General features: G+C 28.7%; 1 protein-coding gene across 1 annotated transcript in view; it reads right to left on the reverse strand.

The window, feature by feature from the left end:
• Window positions 1-24,992, reverse strand: part of LOC107450569 (small conductance calcium-activated potassium channel protein 1-like) — a 657,806-nt gene that overhangs the window by 367,048 nt on the left and 265,766 nt on the right. Inside the window, exon 4 of the mRNA XM_071188289.2 lies at window positions 2,968-3,042. The gene's annotated coding sequence lies outside the window, so the exon portion shown is untranslated. The remainder of the gene's footprint in view (window positions 1-2,967; window positions 3,043-24,992) is intronic.

Below are 24,992 nucleotides of genomic sequence, written 5' to 3' on the forward strand. Positions count from 1 at the left end.
CACGGATTTGCCCGAAATGGATTTGCACATGGAGAAAGTGTATCGAAAAATAAATGGTTTTTTGTAAGATATTTTAATTTCGAAAAATATTGTTACTATAATGCAGGAACTTCGTAACTTTTTATTCTAATCCAAGAATTATAATTTTTATTCAGAATTTTAAATGTAACTTCTTTGCTTCAGTTTTTTCAAACGCAAATATTTGTTTTCCATTAAAAGGAAAAGTCTTAATTTAAAATGCCCGAATTTTATAGCCCGAAAAACTTTTCGTCAGCGAAATGAATAGAGCTTGGTGATGTATTTAAGGTAAAAATTGCATTTTTTTATGAATTGTTAATTTAATGATTAATACTTCGAGGTACACAAAAGGAATCATATCGGTGGGTAGCCACAATCTCTGAAAATATAAATAAATGGTTTAAGCAAGAGAACGGTTAAATGCTTCGGCCTGTTTATGTTATTCTTTTATCTGAACTCCTTTTTGAACGAGTTTGAACACTTTTCCACTCTTCACGTTTTCTAAGTTAATCAAAAAAATTTAAGTATTTTCACTCTCACCTACCTCAATAGTAATTCGTTGAATTTCTATGAGGTTTTTCTTTATGTCGCGATAATATTACTGTAAAGTAAACAAGTTCGACATTTAATATTTTTTTAAATGTGAGATTTATAATGATATTTAATCTAAGAATTAAACGCAAATTTAAACACTATTTAAAATATTAAAGATAGATTCAAATGATTATTATTAAATTTTAGAAGAAAAATTGAAAAAAAAAATTGAATAAAAAATTTTAATATTTCATTTTTTAATTAAAATTTTGAATGTTATTTCTATAATAGATATTTTTGAAATTAGATAAAAATATAATTTTGATCCGGATATTTTTTTCCATCTTGTATTTGATAACGGTTTTTAAATTTTCTATAACATCTTTTTAATAAACTTTTTGGCAACATTATAAAATTTATTTCTGCTATTTCCGAAAAAAGCATGAATCATCTTCACAACTTCTACAATATTCGTGATAACTTGACCGATGGAAACAATGATCTAGTAAAAAATCTATATAACCTTGAAAAATAGTCTAAAATTAGATAACGATAAAAGCTAAGAAAACGTTTTTTGTTGCTTAAATTATTTGTTTTTCCATTCTCATAGCATTGGTTCGATATGATTTATCTTTATTTAACGTTTGATTTGTATTTACAATCCGTGACAACCAAGTAAGCCATTAAATTCTATAAGGAATAGTTTTCATTTTGTAAGTTTTTGTAGACAAATCGTAACCAATAGCAACACTTCTTATACCACTTACAGACAGAAAAATAATCAATTTTGTTTAAAAATTCACGATAAACAACATATCAGTTTATCATCGCATCTGTTCATATGGCTATAGGTTAAACTTTTCCTTTAATAGCATCAACATTGTATTTAAGTCGAAAATAAATTCGTTGTTTAGTAATATTTCGTTAAACTCTTTTGAATACTTTCTATAATTTGCACATAATTATGATGCGTAAATTTGGCTTTCATTTTTGCATAAATTTTTTTTATTACTCTTAAATTAAATTTAACTATAAGACGTCTATCGCAAGAAATTTATTTTTTCTACATCGCAGATCTTTTAACAAATTAGTTTCATTCTTCAGGTTGCAAATCTGTATATAAGCGTACCTCAATCGAGTGTGCATTTAAGTAAAGCAGTTATTAAAGCATTTTGATTGTGTGCAAAGGATGTTGTAGAATTCATGTAAGATTTTAACTTTGCAAAATTTTTGCAATAAAATGTTGCCGACAGAAAAGATAAAGAGTCCAGGATCAATAAAGCGTATCATGAATGTACATGAATAAGTAAAGCGAAGAGAATGAAGCAACGTGAATATACATTCATATTCTCCTTTGGTCAAGCTATTCTTCTCTCTGAATTGCAACGTGTTTGTCTTGCGTTTTGTTCTTTCATTTTGTGTTTCACCAACGAAGGTTTAAGCAGCTGAAACTACAGAAGGTTTATTTTTGTACCATTATTTGTTCTTTATTCACATGGTTCTGCTTCATTCACAGAAACATTACCCGGTTTTAAGTCAGGGTTAACTGAAAATGGGGCCGCATTATATGAAAAATAAACGTGATTGATACGTTTTTTTTTTTTTTTTTTTACCATTTATCTATTTATTTTTAAGGTTTATTGCAACAATCTCCAGATGACCTAAGCTTAGAAGGAAAAAACTGAGTGCTTTTTCAACAAAATTCAGCTACATTTTTTAAACAATAAACAGTAAAAATAGCAAAAAGGACATAACAAAAAACTAGCCACTTTTACCTGATATGCGTTTTCCTGCATACCCATTTACTGTTCATTTTACGAATAAATGCTCAGTATTTAAAATTAAAAATATGTGTTTTCTATTAAAATTAATAATATTAAAAATGCGTGGACCTAAAAATATCAATCATTATATTATTTTAAATACTTTAAAGTTAAAATATCAATTGAACACTTGAAAACGAAAATAACGCTAAATTATGTAAATGATTCAAATATTAACTTTCGTTCGCAGTTTAAACACTCTTTTCTTGAAATTTTTACTCAAATAAATAAAAAAAAGGAATGATTTGGAAAACATGAGTACTTTTACAAAAAGAATCCAGAAGTTATCGGAAAAAGAGTTTAAAAATGTAGACATTATATCAAGATCATTTTTGATATAATTTGACATAGCCTATTAAAAAAAATATTTAGGAATAATGAACTTTTTAATCTCTACAAAACATGTCATTACTCCCCAACATTAAGGTATATAAAACTTTTGATGTAGTATGGCATAGCTTATTTTGAATTAAAATTGAGTAATATTGTATTCTTGAGCACAACAAAATGCGTTATTAACTCCAATCACTGAAGTAATTAAAAATCTATTGTAAGTTGATTAAAAAAATATATATTTTAGAGATCCACTTACTTTACCAGAGGTTCAACAGGAGGAAAACACAAACATCGTATAATTGTCATAGACTCTTAATTCATTGAATGGAACCTAAGAAAGTAAAAAGATTTATATATTATTACTCAGGTAAAAAAAGTAGTAGTATTTTTAAAGTTTACTGTTTAAGTAAAGTAAATTTAAAAGAGTAGAAAGATTTATATAATATTACATACATTAAAAATACTAGTGTTTTCAAAGTTCACCGTTGAAGTAAAGTAAGTCTAAAAGTTAGAAAGATTTCTATATTATTATCTAGATAAAAAAGAGTTACTAGTTTCTTTTAAGTTCATTGTTAAAATGAAGTAAACATAAAAGAGTAGAAAGATTTATACAGTGAAACCTCTCGGTAAGGGCCACCTGTCCTTCCATTGAAAATTGGCCCTTAAGGGGGGTGGCCCTTAAATGGGGGTGACCGAAAAATAAAATGAGGAAATCAAAATTTATGTAGAAAAAAACTGTTTATTAACATTTTAAGTTTTTATACATGTTTAAAAAAATTTTCAATTGAAGTTTGTTTACTTTTTGCAATTTTTTCGCAAACAATTTTAGTTTCTAATGATTCCTTAACTCTATAAAACAAATTAGTTAAAATCGCATCACTTAATAATGCCTTGGATTGGGATATCAGTTTATTTACTTCTATTAGCGTTTCTTGGTTTGATAAATATGGCACGGGGGAAAAATGGCCTTTATTGGAGGTAGTCAGGAAAATGTGGCCCTCTAATGGGAGGAAAATTAACATTATGTCTATGGGGAAAATTTTCGTTCCTCAAAATATTGGCCCTTAATAGAGGTGGCCCTTAAGTAGAGGTGGCCTTTAGGAGAAGTTTCACTGTATATTATTCCCTAGATAAAAAAAGTTCCTGTTTCTTTCAAGTTCATTGTTAAAATCAAGTAAACATAAAAGAGTAGAATGATTTATATATTATTTCCTAAGTAAAAAAAAGTTCTAGTTTCTTTAAAGTTCACTGTTCAAGTAAAGTAAACCTAAAAGAGTAGGAAAAAAAATATATTATTACCTAGATAAAAAAAGTAATAATTTATTTTAAAGTAACTGTTCAAGTAAATGTATCAACTAACGGTTTAATCAATTGACCGTACACTGGGCGTTGACTAGTGGTCTCTCAAAATTATTAGAGCCGCATATAAATTTTGTCATAAAATGTATTTCATATTTTTTAAAAAGTTAACATGAAGCTTTCCTGATTAGTACAACTATTCGGCAACTCAAACACATATGAAGAAATATGTTATGGAATAAAAATTTATAGGAAAGTGGTTGCTGAATCAGTTGAATTTCCATTGCTTTGATGCATGGCTGTTTCTATTCTGGAAAAGATATAAAACTGGCAGTAAAATTATTTAACATTTAATTTATTCTCGGGATAAATAAGGAACCTTGGCTACCAGCACATGTTGATAATTATTTTACATCTCAGAAAACTATCGAGTATACGCATTATAACTTTTATTATGTCTTAATATCCAAGATTTTTTATATCTCCCAAAACAAGTTTGATATGAAATGATTTTACTGACAGTTTTATATCGCTTACAGTATACAGATAGCACCATTTATTATTATTATTGAAACCGTCGTTGAACAGCCAGCCCAATTCTGAGTTTACTGTTATCAATGTTGAACTCCGTAGCCTTGTAATTTTGAACCTAAACCAGAGAACAAAGGAATTCCTGGATAAGACATTGGAACACACTAGCCTTCATGGATAACTTTTTGATGGAACTAACCCACATTTTCGTCACGGAGAGGAAAATTATGAAAAACTCTCATGGTTAACCCGATGGCACGGGGATACTAACAAATGATGCATATATCAAAGAGGCTATTTTATGTCTGCTCTGGTCAAGGCGAACCGAGAGCAGAATTCGTAAACACCACACAACGCAGGGATTCGAACCTGGGTCACCACGATGGGAGACGAGCTCTCCATCTCCTGAAAACAGCTCCCCCAAACCCTGTCTGAACTACAATATTAACAATTTTGAGAAACCGTTGGACGCCCTGAATCGCAAACCAAAAATTTTAAGCCCGGAGTTTAATTCGTTGAATAGAATTTTTTTGCATTTTTTACATTGTTTCGATTTTTCAAAGAAGATAAAGGTTTCCCTTATGGCAAGTAAAAGTTATTTTGTGTTACAGTAAAAAAAATATGCACAAAAATATTTTGGATAACACATTTAGTCGAAAAAAAGATGTACAAAATGGTCATTCACCAATTTTCAGGTAATTTGACTATACCATGAAGAAATGATTTCCTTTTTGTTTGTCTATTGTTAGGAAATTTTAATGATTTCAGAAATATTACACACAAAATATTTTTTACACTATATTTACTCAGCATGAAAAGTTAACTGATTTTAATATAGATGCTTTTAATATACGTATTCGGTTTTAGCAGTAATTAAAACAGTATTTGTTGTTGAAAGGGAGAGAATATTTGAGAGATGTATAAATATATCAGAATAAAAATGATGACTGTATTGTTAACCAGCAGTAACCGGGCAACTAATGCCTGTTGAATACACGATCAAACATGTTTATTTTGAATTATATTATATATATGGATATATATAATATAATCCAATCTTTATATATATATATATATATATATGCAGAGGTTGGATAAAAATAAGGAATACTTACATACGAACTCCATATGAGTAATTTTTCTTTCAGGAGAAATTGTTTTAGAAGATTTTACATCATGCAAAATTCGAATTAGCCAAAAGGAGGAGAGGAAGTTATTAACTTCTTTTCAGATTTAATACCAGTAGTATTGAAGTCATCACTCTATAGAATGGCAATATTTACATTAGAATGTTTTTTTTTAATCATAGTGGTATTGGAAAAAGTAAAGAAGCTTTTGACTTCTTTCGCCAAATTTTGATGGATGCAAATGTTGCATGGAAAAAATATCACCATTTCAAAACTTTGAGCTTAATGTTTCAAATTGGTCAAGAATTTCATAATTTTGCCTTGTAAAATCTTCCAACTTATTTTATGAACTATTAAGTGAACTTATTTTATGAGTACTATTTACTTGCAGCTTATGCGCAACAATTTTTCTTAATTTTCTTCGTGTTTTTTTGTTTTTGCTATATATATATATACAAGTAATAATATATATATATATATATATATATATATATATATATATATATATATATATATATATATATATATATATACAAGTAATAATATAAATTTACTCAAAAAAATATATAAATATAATTAAAAGAAAATTACATAAAGTTGTGTGTTTACAGAGCAGCACTTCATCAGGGGACACACTGTCTGTAAACACACAGTGTGTATACTGTAAACACACAGTCAGGGGACACCTGTGTGTTTACAGACAGTGTGTCCCCTGATGAAGTGCTGCTCTGTAAACACACAACTTTATTAAATTTTCTTTTAATTATATTTATATATTTTTTTGAGTAAATTTATATTATTACTTGTTTATAAGATTTGAATTTGGTTTTAGCTGCCTTGTGCGCTGTTCCAATTTGAATTTGAATTAACGTAGTTATGGTTATTTTGGTTACCTCCTGTTTTATTTATTTCAATTAAGATTTGAATTTATGTTTGGATATATATATATATATACATATATATATATATACACATATATATGTACACATATATATAAACTTGTAAAATAAGTTAAAAACAATGAAAAAACATGGAAAATAATGAAGGTTAATGAAGAGAGAGGAAGAAAAAATTTTTAAAATAAAATATTTTTGAGAATATTTTTAAAAAAAATAATTAAAAGCAGGAAAATGAAATAGCTCATACGATTATTTAAGACGATACGAGTCTCACATGAGCTTGTGGCGAGATTATATCTTATCATTGTTTCGTTGTTTTCCGACTTTTTAGCATTTTTTTTCTTTTTTTAAATATTTTTTTTAAAAATATTTTTTCAAATATTTTATGTTAATATTTTTTTCTGCGTCTTTTTTCATTAATTCTTATTATTTTCCATGTTTTCTCTCCCACTCTCTGTATGTATCTCTCTCTCTCTCTCTCTCTCTCTCTCTATATATATATATATATATATATATATATATATATATATATATATATATATATATATATATATATATATATATATATATATATATATATATATATATATATATATATATATATATATATATATATATATATATATATATATATATATATATATATATATATATATATATATATATATATATATATATATATATATATATCAACAACAAAAACTGGGTAGAATGAATCTTTCCTCTAGTATCTAGTTGTGAAAGGGAAATCAATAGTTATTAGTTTCCAACAATTCATCAATTTCCATCACAATATTCAAACGCTTTGTGTGACAAATAGAATAGAAAAATGATGGATTACAAGAAAAAAATCAATGACTTAAAGTGAGAGAAGGAAGCTGTGTGTGAAAAATAAAGTAAAGAAGTAAAGAAAATGAAAGTAAATGATGGAAAGGCAGGAACAAAAATGGTTACTTTCAACCAATACATTTGATTTACTTAAAATTTCTGAATTCCTCTCTTAAAAAAATTATATTATTCAACTAAATATGTAAATTAAATTAAAATTTAATAATTTTTATTTTAACCATTTCAATGCAAATATTTTATTGTCCGACATATACGTTTTCATAAAATATAGGAACAGGTAAATCTATTTCTTTATCGTCAGATTTTTTTTTTCGCAGGGCTGCCAATTTTCTACTCTTGAAGTAAAACTTTATTCCATTTCTTGTAATAAAGCTTTATTACTAAGTTAGCAATTTACTGCATTATTTTTCATTCATTGAAATTTATTTTCCATATCACTACAGATAAATGATTTAAAAGTTATAAGTAACGGTGAGGTTTTTAAAATGTTGTCAAAATTATCAAAAATTCTTATGACTTCGGTTATAAAATGTCTACCACACTATAAAATATTTTACAAATATTGTAGCAGTTCCCAGGTCTGTTTTCGTATTATTAGCAAATAAGTGTACATCAAAATCTCTTAACCCTTTCGCGCCGACTGTCGCAAATACGTGCCAGCAGAAAACCGTATCAATCAGGGTAAAAAGATAAAACTGGTAATCAAAGTATTTCTTTAGCAGTTTATTTGTGGGCGGAGTTATAATTGTTTGATTTATTTAATTCACCATTACTTTGTTCAAAATAAAACAATTTAGTTATACTTTGAATTAACATTGACTATAAATATATTGATTAAACTAACAATAATTAAAGTAAAAGCAAAGTAAGTCTGTCAAATTCGCAACGAGTACATTTAAGTTACCGTTTTTTATTTAATTACAACTTGATTCTGATTTCGTACGAATGCTTTTCTGAATCACCCGTTCCCTAGGGGTTAATAATACAAAAATCTGCAATTTTCTTTATGAAATAACTCAATTGTTATATTTCGAAATGAAATTGGTAGCTAATAATAATCACAAATTTACTACCACTTTTATCAAAACAGCGTATTTCTAGTCATTTTAAATTTTCTTTAAAAGGTTAACGATTAATAGTTTAATTTTGTATTTGATTTTGGTTTCATGAGTTCTGCACATTATTTTCCTAAAATACTTTTCTTTGTTATTATAGAAAAAAATATTTTTCCTTTTAAAAACGAACTCAATAATGCTCAGATACAAAAAAATAATAATATATAAAGAAATAAATATTCCATATTTGAAAACCACATCTGCATTCCTGCCAAATTTTCCTCTTTGCGAGAATGGATTTTCTAAATGGTACTAAAACAATTATCGAAAAACAATCATACTCAAAAATATATTTGTCTTTTGACCAAATTGAAATTTGCTATCGTAAAGACGATTATGATTTTATGTATTTGTTGCAATTATTTATATGTAATGGTGGTCAAACTCATTTATTAATATAATTCAAAAAGTTTAATGGAATAACATGATCTTTACTACCACTTTCATGATGTTGGTCAGTTCTGCATACATTTTAAATGCTTTTTCTCGACAGAACTTAAACGGAATGCTCTTTATGCGAAATTATGAATTATTCATGTGTATCGGTGAGGAAAAAAACTTTAAATAAAAATTACTAAATGCGAATGCAAAATTCATGCAATAAAGCATAAGCTTTACTACCACTAGAAATTTTTTTTTCGCGAAGCATAGAATGTGGCCAGCCGTTTATTTCTTCACACCAAATGGGTACTTCTTATTGTTATCTACCAATTTAGCTTTAAAAAGGCAGTGTGTAACAGTGTGTTTTGAACTCTTCCTTTGATTTCTTATGTCATCCAATTTAAACGCATTGCAGAAAAAGCTCTTCAGTATGAAAAGTACCCTTATTTTTAGCAGAAAAATAAAAAATTTTATTTAATTTTAAACTTATTTAATTACTGCGTCTTCCTTTAAGAAGAGGCTGTAATATATGTACATAAAATTATGAAGCCTATTTTCAAAATTCCTAAAGTTACTGCAAATTCGCTGGTTAGGTTTCCAGTTCATCTGATAACATGGGAGTTTTTAAATTTACACAGCTAAAACGCGTGTTTACGAAAATGGACAAAGCTCAAAATGCATGTTTATGAAAAAGAACGCACCTCGAAACGCCTGTTAACGAAATGAAACACAGATCGAAATGCTTGCTTATGAAAATAGACGTAGTTCGAAATACGCGTTTTTGAAATTGAGTAAAGCACGAAATGCGTGTTTGTGAAAATGGAACAAAAAAAATTCCCTTTTTCAGTTTTCAACTCAAATTGGACATCTAAACTGGGAACTGCGTATTTACTTTTTCCTATTTATTCAAGCTCTTAACGCACAGTTTTTTTGGAAAAAAACCGGCCGAAAAAAATTTTTTAATTATGTAAAAAAAACCATTTTAGAACATAGCCTTTTCTTTTGCTGGAAAATGTTGATATATTGCGCTTTTGTTCCATGCCATCTGCTCCGAACACGACAAAATAACTAAAAAAAATGGTAAATAACTGCAAAGTAAATTTTGCAAATATTTGACTATTTTTGCTTGCTTTTTAAAAGGTATAGCATGACATGGGTACTATAAAGTGGTGAATTATATAAGGTTACGAATTATTTAGAAATAGTAGTAGTGGATAAAAATCTACTAAATTGAATTTATTAAACCAAGAATCACAATTGATAAACTACCACTTTAAAATATATATTTGCTGTCCGGAGCAAGTTGGAATCTCTATATATTTTATTCTTGAATAAATAAGTGTTATAGCTTACAATCCTATGTAAATGATAAATATAAATAAAACAATTTTTTATTCTTAGCTTTCACATTGTTATTTTCAATTCTCGATTATATTCGAGTGTAAAAATTTATAGTTGCATAAAATACAACGCCGCTCGAATTATCTCGAGCGTTCACAGTTTGGCCTGTTTAGCGCGCTCGAATTAACTCGAGAGCTCAAGTTAAGGGGTTAAACACTAATCATAATCATTACGGGACAAAATTCTGAACTTCGAGTTTGCTTCATACACTATAGACGTAACCTTATAGGGGATGCGTTTTTATTTAGAACTCTCAGCGATAAAATGAGTTTTCAAACTTTAAATTTCTACAACGTAAATTTACTACCACTATTATAAATTTCTAGCACCAGTGGCAACCTGAAAAAAAAACTGCTGACTTTTATAGTCTTTTATAAAAATGACTAATTTTCTAAAATATACCTAGGCATTTATGCGAAGGGTCAATATGTCATTATGAAGTTTTTGGATTCATTAATTTATTTTTGGAAAGAAAAGAGAAAAATACCCATACAAGAAACTAGAAGAACGAAATCAAATGTTACATGCATTTATATCTATATCCATTTTCGTGAACACCCATATTGAGCTGGGTCCATTCTTGTAAACATACATTTCGAACTGTTCATTTTCATAAGCATGCATTTCGAGTTCGGTCTATTTTCGCAAACAACATTCCCTGTGAGCTGCGTCCATTTTCGTAAATACGCATTACAAATTGTGTTTAGATTTAAAAACTCACCGACGCAATTTTTATTTGGAGATAACAAATTATTTGATTTTTAGATTTCCCACTATTTAAACAAAAGGACCAATTGCCAGTCTTGGAACTATTTATAATTACCTAATAATGAACATTTCTTTGTGATCAAAATATCCAGTTTAAACCAAAAAAAGTGGGAGGGTGAACAAATATCATAAGCTTCAGTGAATGAACGAATTTAAGAGAATATCGACTTTCACCGGCGAATGTCAACAATCACAAAGTCACTTTGGTGAATGTCAGAAATATTTGCTGCATCTTTTTTTTTTCTTCTGTTTAGGCAGTGGGGGTGCGATTGTTTCTGTTTTTAAGTGGCGCCATCTATGGCCAGGAATTCGACTTATGCCACGCCATTCACTCAACCACAACCCGTTTATAATGCTGGTCACATTCACACACAAAGGAGAAAGGACATAGAACACACACAGAGAGAAAGAAACATCCATGACTTGCCTGGGATTCGAACCCAGGACTTTTTTGATGCAAGGACAGTTCCCTGCCCCCTACACAGGCCGGTCGGCATTTGTTGCATTCAATTTGATATTAGTTTGTTCGTTGATATTATTATATATATTCAATCTTTCAATATCTTCTGAGGATAGATAAAGAAAAACACAGCAAATATACAAATATATACCGGGTAGTGGCACTTAACTAGCCTTAGTATAGTTTTTATATATATATATATATATATATATATATATATATATATATATATATATATATATATATATATATATATATATATATATATATATATATATATATATATATATATATATATATATATATATATATATATATATATATATATATATATATATATATATATATATATATATATATATATATATATATATATATGTATAGTTATATATATATATATATATATATATATATATATATATATATATATATGTATAGTATATATATATATATATATATATATATATATATATATATATATATATATATATATATATATATATATATATATATATATATATATATATATAACTATACATATATATATATATATATATATATATATATATATATATATATATATATATATATATATATATATATATATATATATATATATTTATATATATATATATCCCTTTTTTCCGGTTTTTTAATTAACATTTCATGACTTTTTTTTTTTTTTTTTTTAATTTTTTAATTATTTATTATTATTTTTAATGAACTGTTGTTTGTTATTTTTTACTTATTATTTCCCCCCTTTTTTCATATGTCTATTATTTTTCTTTGTTTTATTCTTCGTTATGAACTTATATATATATATATATATATATATATATATAATAAATGACCTGATTGACATGTCGAATTTCAATGAGAATTAAATAGTTTACAGAATTATTTATTATTAGTTTTTAAATAATTTTAAATTTTAACATAATTTCGAAATACTGTACTTAAACATTGAGATGTAGTGCGCAGTATAACGATATGCTATATACTGAGAAAAAAAATCAGTTTAAGATTTTACTAAACAATTCTGTTAAAAAGACAGCTATTCATTCACATGGTCCAATCTATTTCTAGCCCATCGATTTAGGAACCTTCTAAAACAGCATTCGAGAAGTATTTCACCATTAAAAGAGATATAAAAATGTCATTTATGGGTTTCGTGATAGATAGAATGTTTGGAAATCTGCTCAGGTATATCATTTTCGAGGAATCTTTTCAAATTACTTCTCAAGAACTGATTTCAATTGCTTTTGATTATACAATCATTACCAAAGCTTTATTCACCACAAAGAAGAAAATGAAATAGATATTTCAAACAAACAAATTTTAAAAATAACTTTTATTTATGTATTTTCTGGTGGCCGGAAAATATCTCAATCATATTTATTATGCTACAAATACAATGAAGCTTTTGAAATTCGTGATTACTAAAATGTACTTTCGTGTACTACTTGCAGGAAAAACGTGTTTAAAATAGGTAAATATTTTCTAAAGAATATTTCCAATAGTTAAAATGAATAGAGTTAGTACTTGAATCAAAGAAGAGTTTCAATAAAAAAACGAGTACGCTATGTGTTTAAGAGTTTAATTTTGTTAAAAGAAAATTTAACTACCATTTTCTGTTCATTTACAAAAGTTCTTACAAATATGTATACAGAAATCGAATGAGGATTTGAAATGTTTCATGCAGTGACGAAAATACTTATTTTTTCAATCATTTTGTTATCCAAAACTGTTTATGCTTTTCAATATATTGGTTTTCGATATTTAAGTTAGGTTAAATTGAAGATTCCAGTTATTTCGTTAGATGAGGTATTTAAAACACAAAAACATTAAGACGCATAAACTTTAGTGATTACTATAATACATAATTTCGATAGGGTTGTTAAATTTGTATAAATCGAATCTTTTAGTCATTTCGTAAAATGTGATATTTAATAAACAAAAACATTAAGTCACCTAAACATTCGATACATAATTCATAATTTCGAAACGTTTATTAAATTGTTATAAACCAAAGCTTTTAAATATTTCCTTAGATGTGGTATTTAAAATACAAAACTATTAAGTCACATAAGCATTCGTGATTTCGTGTAATTCGTGATTTCGCGTAAGCATTCGTGTAATGCAAAAATTCGAAAGGTTTTTAAATTAGGATAAATTAAAGCTTTAAGTCATTTCGTTAAATGTGGTCGTTAAAAAAGATTAAACCACATAAACGTTCTTGAAAAATGTAATGCGAAATTCGAATAAGTTTTATTAAATTAGGATAGGTCAAGGCTTTTAGACATTTTTTAGATTTGGTATTTCAAGAAAAAAAAAAACATGAAGCCTCATAAGCATTCGTGATTATTGTAATGCAAGATTTCGATATAATTTTGAAAAACACTGACAGCAGTTAACCATATTTCTCAATTTAAGAAATATGAAAAAACTTAGAATATCTAGCTCTACATATAATAGTGGGTGACCACTTGGAATAGTCTGCGTAGGGCCCGAAGGTGTGCGGTATTGGTCCTCGTTAAACTGCTCTACCTTAAAGTGCTCGACTTCACGTGCAGGTCGTCGTGCTACCGAAACGGGGGCGCCATCCCCTCTACATAGGGCCAAAATTGTGATGGCATGTCTTCGAATCATTCTCAGGGATGTTTCCCAGACCGTCGCCAATAGCCCATTGTGCAGCTCTAGTGCGACGTAAATGAACTACAACAATATTTTTTTAAACTTATTTTGCAAACTGCTGCATATAAATGATTTAAAAGTTCAGATGCAGCGCCACTTTGTTCCAGCTCTCTCCTGGTCAGGCTTTTAAGATATTGCAAAAATACCAAAAAGACAGAAAACTTTGGTTTTTAAATGTCTACCATTCTATAAAATAATTTGCAAACATCTTTTAGTTGGCTGGCCTGCATATAACAACGGAACCAATGTCAAAATTAAATACTCAGAAATATCACCCGTGCCAGATGGTTCATACGTAATTCAAATATCCATAAAGATCTCAAAATTCCGTTTCTATCCGAATATATACACAAATTAAATGCAGACTTCTACGACAAAGCCATGAAATGCAGCACAGCCAACTTCAATCAGATTTTTAACTTCGAGAACTATAAAAAAGATGATAAACTAAGACCAATAGCCGCTCATTTCACCTCCGACGCCTCATACCACAACTATCAGCACAAATAATAGTCTTCAATTCCTGCATCTATAGTCTACATCAATAAACCAAAGTACCGATAGTCCACAGCATCAAACATTTTACTAATACTGAAATCCTGACCCATGTTACTTCACGTTGACAATCAAACTACAGCCATCCACAGATTACAGCAAGTTGCTTTTATTATTTTAATCTTCTTTCAGTTATACAAACAAGGTGCTTGTCTCCCTGTAACAGCCACCCCACAGACTACTGAACTCAAACTGTCTTTTATTTTAACTTTTTATACTATTTTATGATGTATGGGATATGGGCCTTCTGCGCGGCCCAGGTGCCCAATTTCTTATAAATAAAGGAAAGGAAAGGATATAACAACGGTGGGATTGAAATAGCAACTGAGAAATATTTTTAAAATTTTGCTAACATTTAAAACTAAAACAAGGTACTCTTATCAGGTCGTTCATATGTATTTTTTTTAATTATTTAGAAGTTCAAGTTCTTTTAAAATTTGTAATGAAATATTTTAAATCAAATAATAAATTAAAATATTTAATACTACAGGAAATTGAAGAAAAAAACCGGGAAAATTCTCCGGATAAAAACCGAAGAAATTTAATACAAAAGTTTTCTTGTTTTCATAAGTCCAAACTTTTAAATCAGTCGACGTACCAGATTTAATTTAATTACCACATTGAATTAAATTAACTCAACTATGATTTAATTAACCATTTTTGAAAACATAGCACATTTAAAAAACACAATTGGTATTCCATTCTGGTTAGTTAAGTTAATGGATTAATTTTACTTTAAAAATATATTATCTCATTTGTTTTAATTTGCTATATGAAAGGCTTAGTGGAAGAATCATGTATTGGATATTTTTAGAGCGACTATAATCTAAGTAAGAAGAAAACAGAGGCATCCGAACTACTTTACTATAGATTACTATAGATTGTTAACTTCTAATATGTCACTATCGTCCTATTTACCATTACAACTGAAAATCTGAGTGGATGAATCAGGCAAGTGACATTTTCAGAGTAACTATTATCAGGGTAAGAAGAAAAAAAGTGGTATACGAGCTATTTTTTATTGACTTAGTGCAGTGGTCGGCAAAGTGCGGCTCCGGAGCCGCATGTGGCTCTTTGGCTCCTTAAGTGCGGCTCTGGCACAAATGTCCACGGAAGGCGCAATAATATTTTCATTTTAAAAAAAACTTGTTAAGAAAAAAAATTACATCTTATTTTGATAAATTAAAATTCTTCTATAAATCGAGAACATGTATAATTTTTTGTTTAAATTAAAAGATAGATAGGTAATTAAACTTTCATATTGTAGTAAAAATACGTAACGAACATCGAGTTAAAGTTTATTAGTTTTCGTAAACGTAAACACAAACCATGTACAAGCTACAGGCTGAAATTGTTCGTATGTTTTCGGCGTACTCCGGTGTGATACAAAGGTACCACAAGCATGCGCGCATACTTTTTCTAAAGGAGTGGGGGCACAAATTGGCATCACAACACAAGTGGTCTGCTTTGAATGACCTGGAGAAGGAAGACATGATCATATTCAACGCTTGGAATAGTATTCCTGACTCTTACGATCAGCTGAAAAAGCTCGCGTTTGCTGTTCTTTACCTTTTCGGTTCTACATATGCATGCGAACAATCTTTTTCAAGCATGGACATTATCAAGAGTAAACTGAGAAGTCCTCTTATTGATGAGAACTTGGAATCATGCCTAAAATTGAAAACAACAGCATACAAACCTGACTTACTCAAACTTTCCAAGGAGATGCAAGCACATTGTTCGCATTAATAAATATTTATTAAGTATGAAATTTAGTTTTATTTAGTGTTCTACTTATTTAGAGTAATAAAAGTTTACTAAACAAGCAGATTTGTTTTAAAAATTATTGTAATGTTCATATTTGGCTCTTTGGCTGAAAAGTTTGCCGACCACTGGCTTAGTGGAAGGTGGGGCTAATAGTTTTTTGCCTTGCTTTATTTACCACTACCTAATTTGAAATTAAAACCTTCAAGCATATTAAAAACTAATGTGGATTAGTTATGTTCAATTTAAACTGAAAGCAAAAACAATTCTGTTCCTTTAAATACACCCATATTTACTACTTTATTTCATTTTCCTTTACCCTTGAATATTTCACCTACCTGCTTCTTCAGCTAAGCTCTTCATATTAAAATGGTAAAATAAAATATTCCTCTCTCGAAACATTTAAGTGTTAGATCAATATTTTGTTTCCTTTTTCCTTTCATAAATGTTATTGATATATTTTCCGTTGAATGTAGTTTTTTTTTTAGGAAAAGTCGATCACATGGTAGTAAAAACTAACCTAAAATTCAGAGCTTTCAGTTTAATTATTCAAACCCTACCATGATACAGCATAACTGCATGCGTAAGATGCGTGTTTTTAAATTTTTTATCAAATCAGATGAAATTTGAAGAAATATATACAAAAATGACTTTGAGAAAATGCCACTGAAAGTTTGTAAAGAATCCTTGCGTCCTTAAAAACCCATGTAAAATTCATTTCATTCCATGCGAAAAATATTACATCATCAAAGTTGCCAATTTGTACGGTCATTGAGAAGGAAATAATTTTGTTGAGGCGACATATGTGTTCTTATGAATCTATCTTCGTTTCTAAAATATAACAAACAAATGTCTTATCAACCTTGACAAATCAATGTTGTTGTTGTTGTTGCCGTAGGCCATTAAGGCACTGAGGATACGATTGTTTTTTTCAGTGGCGCCATCTATGGCCAAGAATTCGACTTCTGCCGCACCCATACGTCACATCCGTTTATAGAGCCGACCCATTCATTCCTCCATAAATCGTAATTTTGATAAGAGCGAGAGAACGATAAATCTCCAATGCAGAACCCCAGAGGCAAAATTTTTTTATTGGAACATGGAGGACTTTGTGACTCGACATATTTATCGTGCACCAGTCAAAATTTGCTACACAGGAAGTCTTTGACCGACTCGATTCGAACTCTCATTCACACGAACGTGAGTTCAGCTCCCTACAATAATTCTAACATATCATCAAGAATTCATATAAATCAATAATTCTAACAAATGTAAATAAGATCTATTACTTAGGCAATTATGGCAGAGAAACTTTTATAAAATTTCAAAAGAAAATTTTCTATCTATCAGCATTTTGTCTTTTCAGAAAAATAGAAGCCCATGATGGTTATGGGACTTATCACCATGGTTTAGATTAACCCTAAACCTGGTCCTTGAAATTGTATAAATGTTCCATTAACTTTGAGGCAACCATTGATGTTTTTATGAATAGATCCTGCATAGTAATTCTAACGCAGTCTAAATGTGCTCCGAAAATTCTGGGGTATTGCAGCTTGAGTATTATGGAAAAGGGGGGAGGATACAGGGTTCTGGAAAAATTTCCTTCCCCATCAAATTCGTGTCTAAATTGTGGAAGTGGCTGTGCAAATGTGTGGTGCTGCCATCTATTCAGAAGGATAATTTGTCAAACAAAAGATGCGCCATCTGGATTAAATCACAAGGGCAAAAGCTTCTTTCGAAACAACTTTAACAAATAAAATGTGAGGTAAATTTAATTTATACAAAGGTTGTTATCAGTAAAAGTTTAAAAACAATTTCCTTTTAAAGTTTTGTTTCATCAATCCTTTTCCTCGATAACATTCAAAGGACAGTAAATCTATGCGAAGTATGTAAAATGTCGATTTGGCTATTATATAGGGTTCAATGAAATTAAAATCATAAGTTAGGGCAGTTAGTAGTACAAGAATGAATATTATGATAAATATAATATTGTATTTAGTTCATTTAATAATTGAATTTAGCTGTTGAATAATTTAGAGGCTAGCATTTTTTATTGATACCCTAACGTAGAAATATACGGAATAGAAAAAGAATATTTACATTTAGCTTTATTGTGCATATCATAAATATATATGTTAATGTTGTTGATGTAAATACAAATACAATGCCAGGGAAATAAAGCAAAATCATATTTTTATCTTGTTGTCAGACAATGATAAAATGTCTGAATCTTAATCTAACCTTTCGAATCAGTCTTCCAAAAATTTAAATTCTACGATTGTTCTGAAGGATGATAGATTTCAGAAAAACATTTCAACGAAAATATATTTTTATGCATTCAAAGAAATTCAATTTGCTTTCAATAGTACCTGTTCGAGAAATCCAGTACTCAAACGTACTGATACATTATTCATCACATTGACAAAAGCAATTTATGCGGGCAGTCTTTTGCACTATACGTGTAAAGACAAAATAGTTTTTTTTATCGATATCAACGAGAAAATAACATTATTTTTATCAATGAAGCGTTAAGATTTTATGCTAGAACACATGTAAATTTAAATACTGGAATTCAAGCACTTCTTCATGAATAAATTGATTTATTGCTTGCCTTCTTCGTGAACTTCAAATACTTTAATCAAAGAGTATAAATGGTTTGTAAAACTTTTTAATTGAAAATGCATGTTACGCATAGTTTATCCCGTATTCAGACACTTGTCCGCTAACATATTTAAACAAAGGAAAGTGCTCTAAATATGAGCACTACATGAAAATTGCATCTAAATATAGTTATCAGGTTATACGCTTAATGAAGTTCAAGAACCTTCTAGGTTTGGAATTTAATACGACGTATTAAAGTAACAAAGGGATAGTGCAAGTAGTAAAAATTATTCTTATAAATTTGGTACAGAAGTATGTACTTCTTATTTGAAAATAACATGGCTTGTTCAAGATTTTAAAAAGCATGGTTTTAAAAAGATTTTTTTTCTGCCCGTTAAAAGTTTTTGTTGACATTTATCGAGAGCGCCAGGCATCATTTTTTCCAATGTCCACCTGTGGAATGACCTTTCGTCAATACAAACATCTGAAGCGCAGATAGATATGTTGGCTACTCTTTCAGAGGCACCATATTTGGTGGATACCAACGTTGCTTCCACAGTAGATAGTACAGAGAATGAAAGAACATCCATGCCTTGTCTGGGGCTCAAACCCAGAACCTTTCTAATGTAAAACCATTTCCCTGACCCCAACACTGTGTGGTCGGCGAGCATCATAGTATCTCTTTTTTTTCTTCAAATTTTAGCTCTAAAGAAAATTATATTATAACTGTTCTTCGCGATATTTACAGGCTTTGTTAGCATAATTTTAAAGAAACACACATAAGATGCAAGGGTTTTACACGAGGGCATTAGTCCAACTCGAGCAGTGTTTATTATTGAATTATTCTGCTGATATTTTTAACTTATCATTTTTTCCCCTGTTTTGCCCTACAAAGAAAATATATAAACCAATTTCTATTTTTTCCGCTGAAACAAAAATTAATTTTGTGATCCAAACTCCTCGCATGATAAACTCAAGCGTATTATCAAATTTTTCCTACCACGCCCTAGGTAGCAGAAAAGTGGGGACATGTAGTATTCACTCGAGAAAAAAACCACGTTTCCCCACTTTCTCTCCACGCTCCGTACAGTGTTGTATTTAATATATTTTATTAAAAAATTGTTATTTATTTTATTAAAAAATTGTATTTTATGTAGTTTTTGTGAAAAATTGGATTGGGATGCGCTTTAAAACAAAATTATTTTTGAAACAATACAATTGTCATACTGATTGATTTTGAGTAGGTTGGGTTTTTGTAATAAATAGTTAAAATAGTACAAAACATATTACAGATTAAAATATGATATTAATTATATAGCCCATTTATTTTATCCCATAACTTTAATCATTTTACAAACTAGTACAATTTATGAATTGCTTGTACAATTCAAATAACAGGTAGAAAAAAAATAGAATAAAATGTAAAGCTTAGTACAAAAGGATAAAACTGTATAATATAAAACACTGAACAAATTTAAATTTTATTCTTAATAAAGGAACATATATATATCTTATTTTATAGTAAGTGTATAGGGGAAAGTTAATTCCATAAAGCCATTATAAATTATATTATTTTGCAAATTAAAACATCAGATTTACAATTTAAGATCATTTGTAATGGTTTATAATGTTATCCTTTTAAGTAAATCATTTGTATTAGAACAATTTAAAATATTTAATGCAGCCGTTTAAGCAAGCAATTTCTCTAAACATTTATTTTTACATGATTAAAACTGTATTGTAAATCTAAAGTAAAGCAGTTACTAGCTAGCAAATAGTTTTTGACAGTTAATTATTTAACATCGTTATTATCAAAACCCATTTCCTTACTACGAACTATTTGAATTAAATGATATGAACACTAAGTAAATGTAGTTAGGCGAAATAGGAGACACTTGAATAAATATTACAGAAGCTTCTCTTCGATATTCGAAAACCTGCGACAATTAATCTTCCAAAGGGGCATTAAAGCTGATTGTGTAAAAACCTTGGTCCCATGTGGAAAAATTAAGCTAAAAATAAAAAAAAATGCAAAATCGATTTTTTTTCTTATCTTCATCAGAGTTTTTTTTTCCTTTTATCTCTAGAGAGGATTTTTCATTAATTATCTATGAATAAAACTTGCTGTCAGGACCAAAAGTTCTTATCAATTTTATTGAAAATGGGTTGGAGTTTCATTAATTAAATTAAATAAATAGTTCGGAAATAATTGGTCATTTTTTAAGCATTTTAAGTTGTTGAGTACAACGTATAACTTAGTCAGTTTTACCTTTTAAATCATTTGAGCCCTAGCTCCCTTTTAAAAAGGACAGCAGTCTTTCAAAATCATCCCTTAAATTCTTTAAAAAAAGGCAAAATTTGATACTAAAAGTGTTTCATAAAAAGGATATATATATAATATATATTTCCACACACAGCTTGCACCGATCTCAATGCTAACGTATCCTCAGTGGTAGACAGGTCATGGCTTAGAGTCCCCCTTAAGTCAGGTTAATTGTAGAACGTTTTCACAGTTTTCCTCTCCATGAAACGCAAATGCGGGTAAGTTCAATCAAAAACCCTCATAGAAGGCAATTTTTCCTAATACTTGATACTCGTAATACCCTTGTCTTCTGAATTGGGTTCAAAATTACAAGACTGCAGAACATTGGTAGCCGCAAACTTGAAATCAGGTCAGCTGTTCAACGACGGTTATAAAAAAACGCATATATGAATCGCATTCACAACAGCAATATATATATATATATATATGCAAACATTTTAAATAGAAAGTTCGTAATAATAATAACTGTACATTGTCTAAAACTCGTAAAAATCTTTAAGAAAAGCAATTGGTTAAAAAACGAAAGAAAAATAAACTCTTGATTTTATATGCATGCATATGTTTCCATTACTTACTCATTTAATTATTCTTTTTTCGAGAGCAGTTAGATTTTGCACTTTCACGTAGCATTCCCTGTGTTCACGTACGTAAGTTCTGTGCAGCTTACTATTCTACAAACAACCTCAGTTCTTTGCAGGGCTTACGTTGACCCAGCGTGCGAGAGTCAGCCGGGCGCTACGTAAGATGATAAATTATCCTTATTAATTTCATTAATATATTTATTGATCCTTTTATTTTATTATTATTACAATTGAAATTATGCTCACAAGAATTTATAGTATTGATAAAAATTAAAATTTATATGTTCATTTCGCATTCCTCAGAGTTGTGAATTGTTTAATTTTTGTTGTTGACATTTTTAGAAAAACTGAAATGAAAAAGAAAATTGAAATATAGAAAACTAGTTCTGTTCAGATACAGGTAGATTCGGCTCTTTGATTGCAAGCTTAGAGGGAAGGTAGAGCACAAGGATTAAGAGTTGCATAGCAACCCATGTCCGGAAATGCCTCTGTATACCACTTAGGCGGTTTCCATTTTATGGTGCTGCTATGATCATGCGCATTTGAGGACTTTTGTTTGGAAACTTTTATTCAGCTTAATTTAATGCTTATTTTCTGTTTTCTAATAGTTATTGCTGAAATTTGCATTTGAATATGCCCTGAAATATCTGTTTTACAGTAACATACTGATTTAGCAACTAAATTGGTGATCTCTGCAGATTAGTCACCAAATCATTAAATTACGATAAAGTAGCTAAACTAGGCTTATTTGAATGCAGTTTTTGATAATATTTTCTAGAAAACATTAAATTAAAATAAAATTAAAAGCTATTAAGATAAATAAAAGTACTGGTTAAAAAGCACAAGAATAGCCAGTACGCAATAGGAAAGTGCCGTCAGTGGAATACGATGGCATTTTCGGTCATGGATTGCATTAAGAAATGCAATCCATGGAATTAGAGCACCATAAAAAGGAAACGGATGGATTGCAACTAGAAATATAGTCCGTTCGCTTCCTTTTTATGGTGTTGTTCTGATCATGCGCATTTGAGCGGGAACTTTCATTCAGCTTAATTTCATGTTTATTTCCTGTTTTCTAATAGTTATTGCCACAATTTGCATTCAAATAAAACCAGAAATAGCTGTTTAACAGTAACATACCGATTTTGCAACCAAATTGGTTATCTCTGCAGATATGTCACCAATTCATTAACTTACGATAAAGTAGCTAAACTAGACTTATTTGAATGCAGATTTCGACAATATTTATTAGAAAACATAAAATTAAGATAAAATTAATGTTAGTTGGATAAATAAAAGTACCATTTAAAAATTGTATAAATAGCTAATACACAATGGGAAAGCGCCACTGGAATACGATGGCATTTTAGGTCATGGATTTCATTTAGAAAAGCAATCGATTGCAATTAATTAATGTTTATTGCAATTAAATCTCAATTTGTATTATGTGTCCTACTTACCCTAGGCCTACTTACCCTCCTCGGGTCCAGTTCCTGAATTTCGATTTTGCTTCCCTTATAAAAAATTTATGTGTTTTTATTTATTTTTTTTTCATTGTTAAAATACATCAATAAAAAAATAATTATTTTCTGCAAAAAATATTCAAAATGTTAGCAAAACTTTAATTTTTAAATTTTATTTTCTATAAAGAATTTCTAAATTATGAATCTAGTAAAATACTAATAGAATTTTTTGAAAGTATAAAGGAACACTGAATATTAATATTATTCCTGAAATTATAACATAAGCATAGAAACAGAAATGTTTCGGTATATTAATAATAAATCAAACTAATAATGTTTTTTTAAATATTGTAAAATGAATCTCAAGTATTGATTAATAAGTAGAAAAATGAAAATAAAAATACTTTTCATAGATTTTATAACAGACATATTGGTGTCGGTTAGACACCAGACACGTTTTATAACAGACATCTCGTCCCTTTTTTGCTACCAGGTCCCAGGCTCTTGAGGCTTGTACCTAAAAAAGGCACCTCACCCCCCCCCTTCAGTTTTGTAACCGCTGTGCTAAATCATCCTGCATTGATTTATTTTGTAAGTCAAAACTTTAGAGTCAGAAATTTCTTTTTCTTCTATCATTGATCGAAAAAGAAAAACAATTGCAGTCATTTTATCAAACCACATAAGAAAATAACACGTCACACTTTTTTATATGCCGTAAATTTTTCCACTTTAGAAAGTTAAATCTTTAAAACCCTCATTTAGAACGATTATGTCTCTTTAAATGCATGAAGTATCTTTTATCGAATTTTCTTTCTTCATTTAAATTTAATGATTAATGATATCTGAAACCAATACTGGAAGGATATAACTACTAAAAACTTTCAAAAAGGTTTTAGTTAAACACATATTAATTTAAAATTATTGGTTGTAGTGCAATAAATATTTTGCACATTTGACATTTTTACTGTTATGTCTGGGCTATGATTAAGTAATTGTGACATTTATGGCTTTTGTCTTTTTTCATTTTATATTTTTCATACAAAGATACTTTTTTTATAAAAAAGAAATAAAGTATGGGAGCCTTTCAATTATAAGTTACAAAAACATAACATTTATTACAATATAAAGTGTAAGAATAACAGCTCAATTTGTAAAATGCCACTTATGTCCCCTGTCTCTTTTTAACTAATGCCTCTCTGAATTTTGGCAGATTGGCAAAACTAAATTGTTCTTTATACTTGATTGTCCAGATTATGCTGCGTAATATGCCATAATGTGCAACAGAAAGCACAAATTGATATCTCAAAACTTATAAAATGATTACTTAAAATTGCTTAAATATTTTGCATGTAAAAGTTAGTAATTTAATTAAACTGATATTCAATATTTCAAATGTATACGACAGTTATAAAAAGAACAATTATATTTTTAATAATGCAGCTGAAAAGTTAAGCATTAAAATGGTAGAAA

This window comes from Parasteatoda tepidariorum, chromosome 12 (assembly GCF_982258835.1).
Source record: "Parasteatoda tepidariorum strain Cologne lab strain chromosome 12, Ptep-v5.0, whole genome shotgun sequence".
NCBI classification, from domain to species: domain Eukaryota; kingdom Metazoa; phylum Arthropoda; class Arachnida; order Araneae; family Theridiidae; genus Parasteatoda; species Parasteatoda tepidariorum.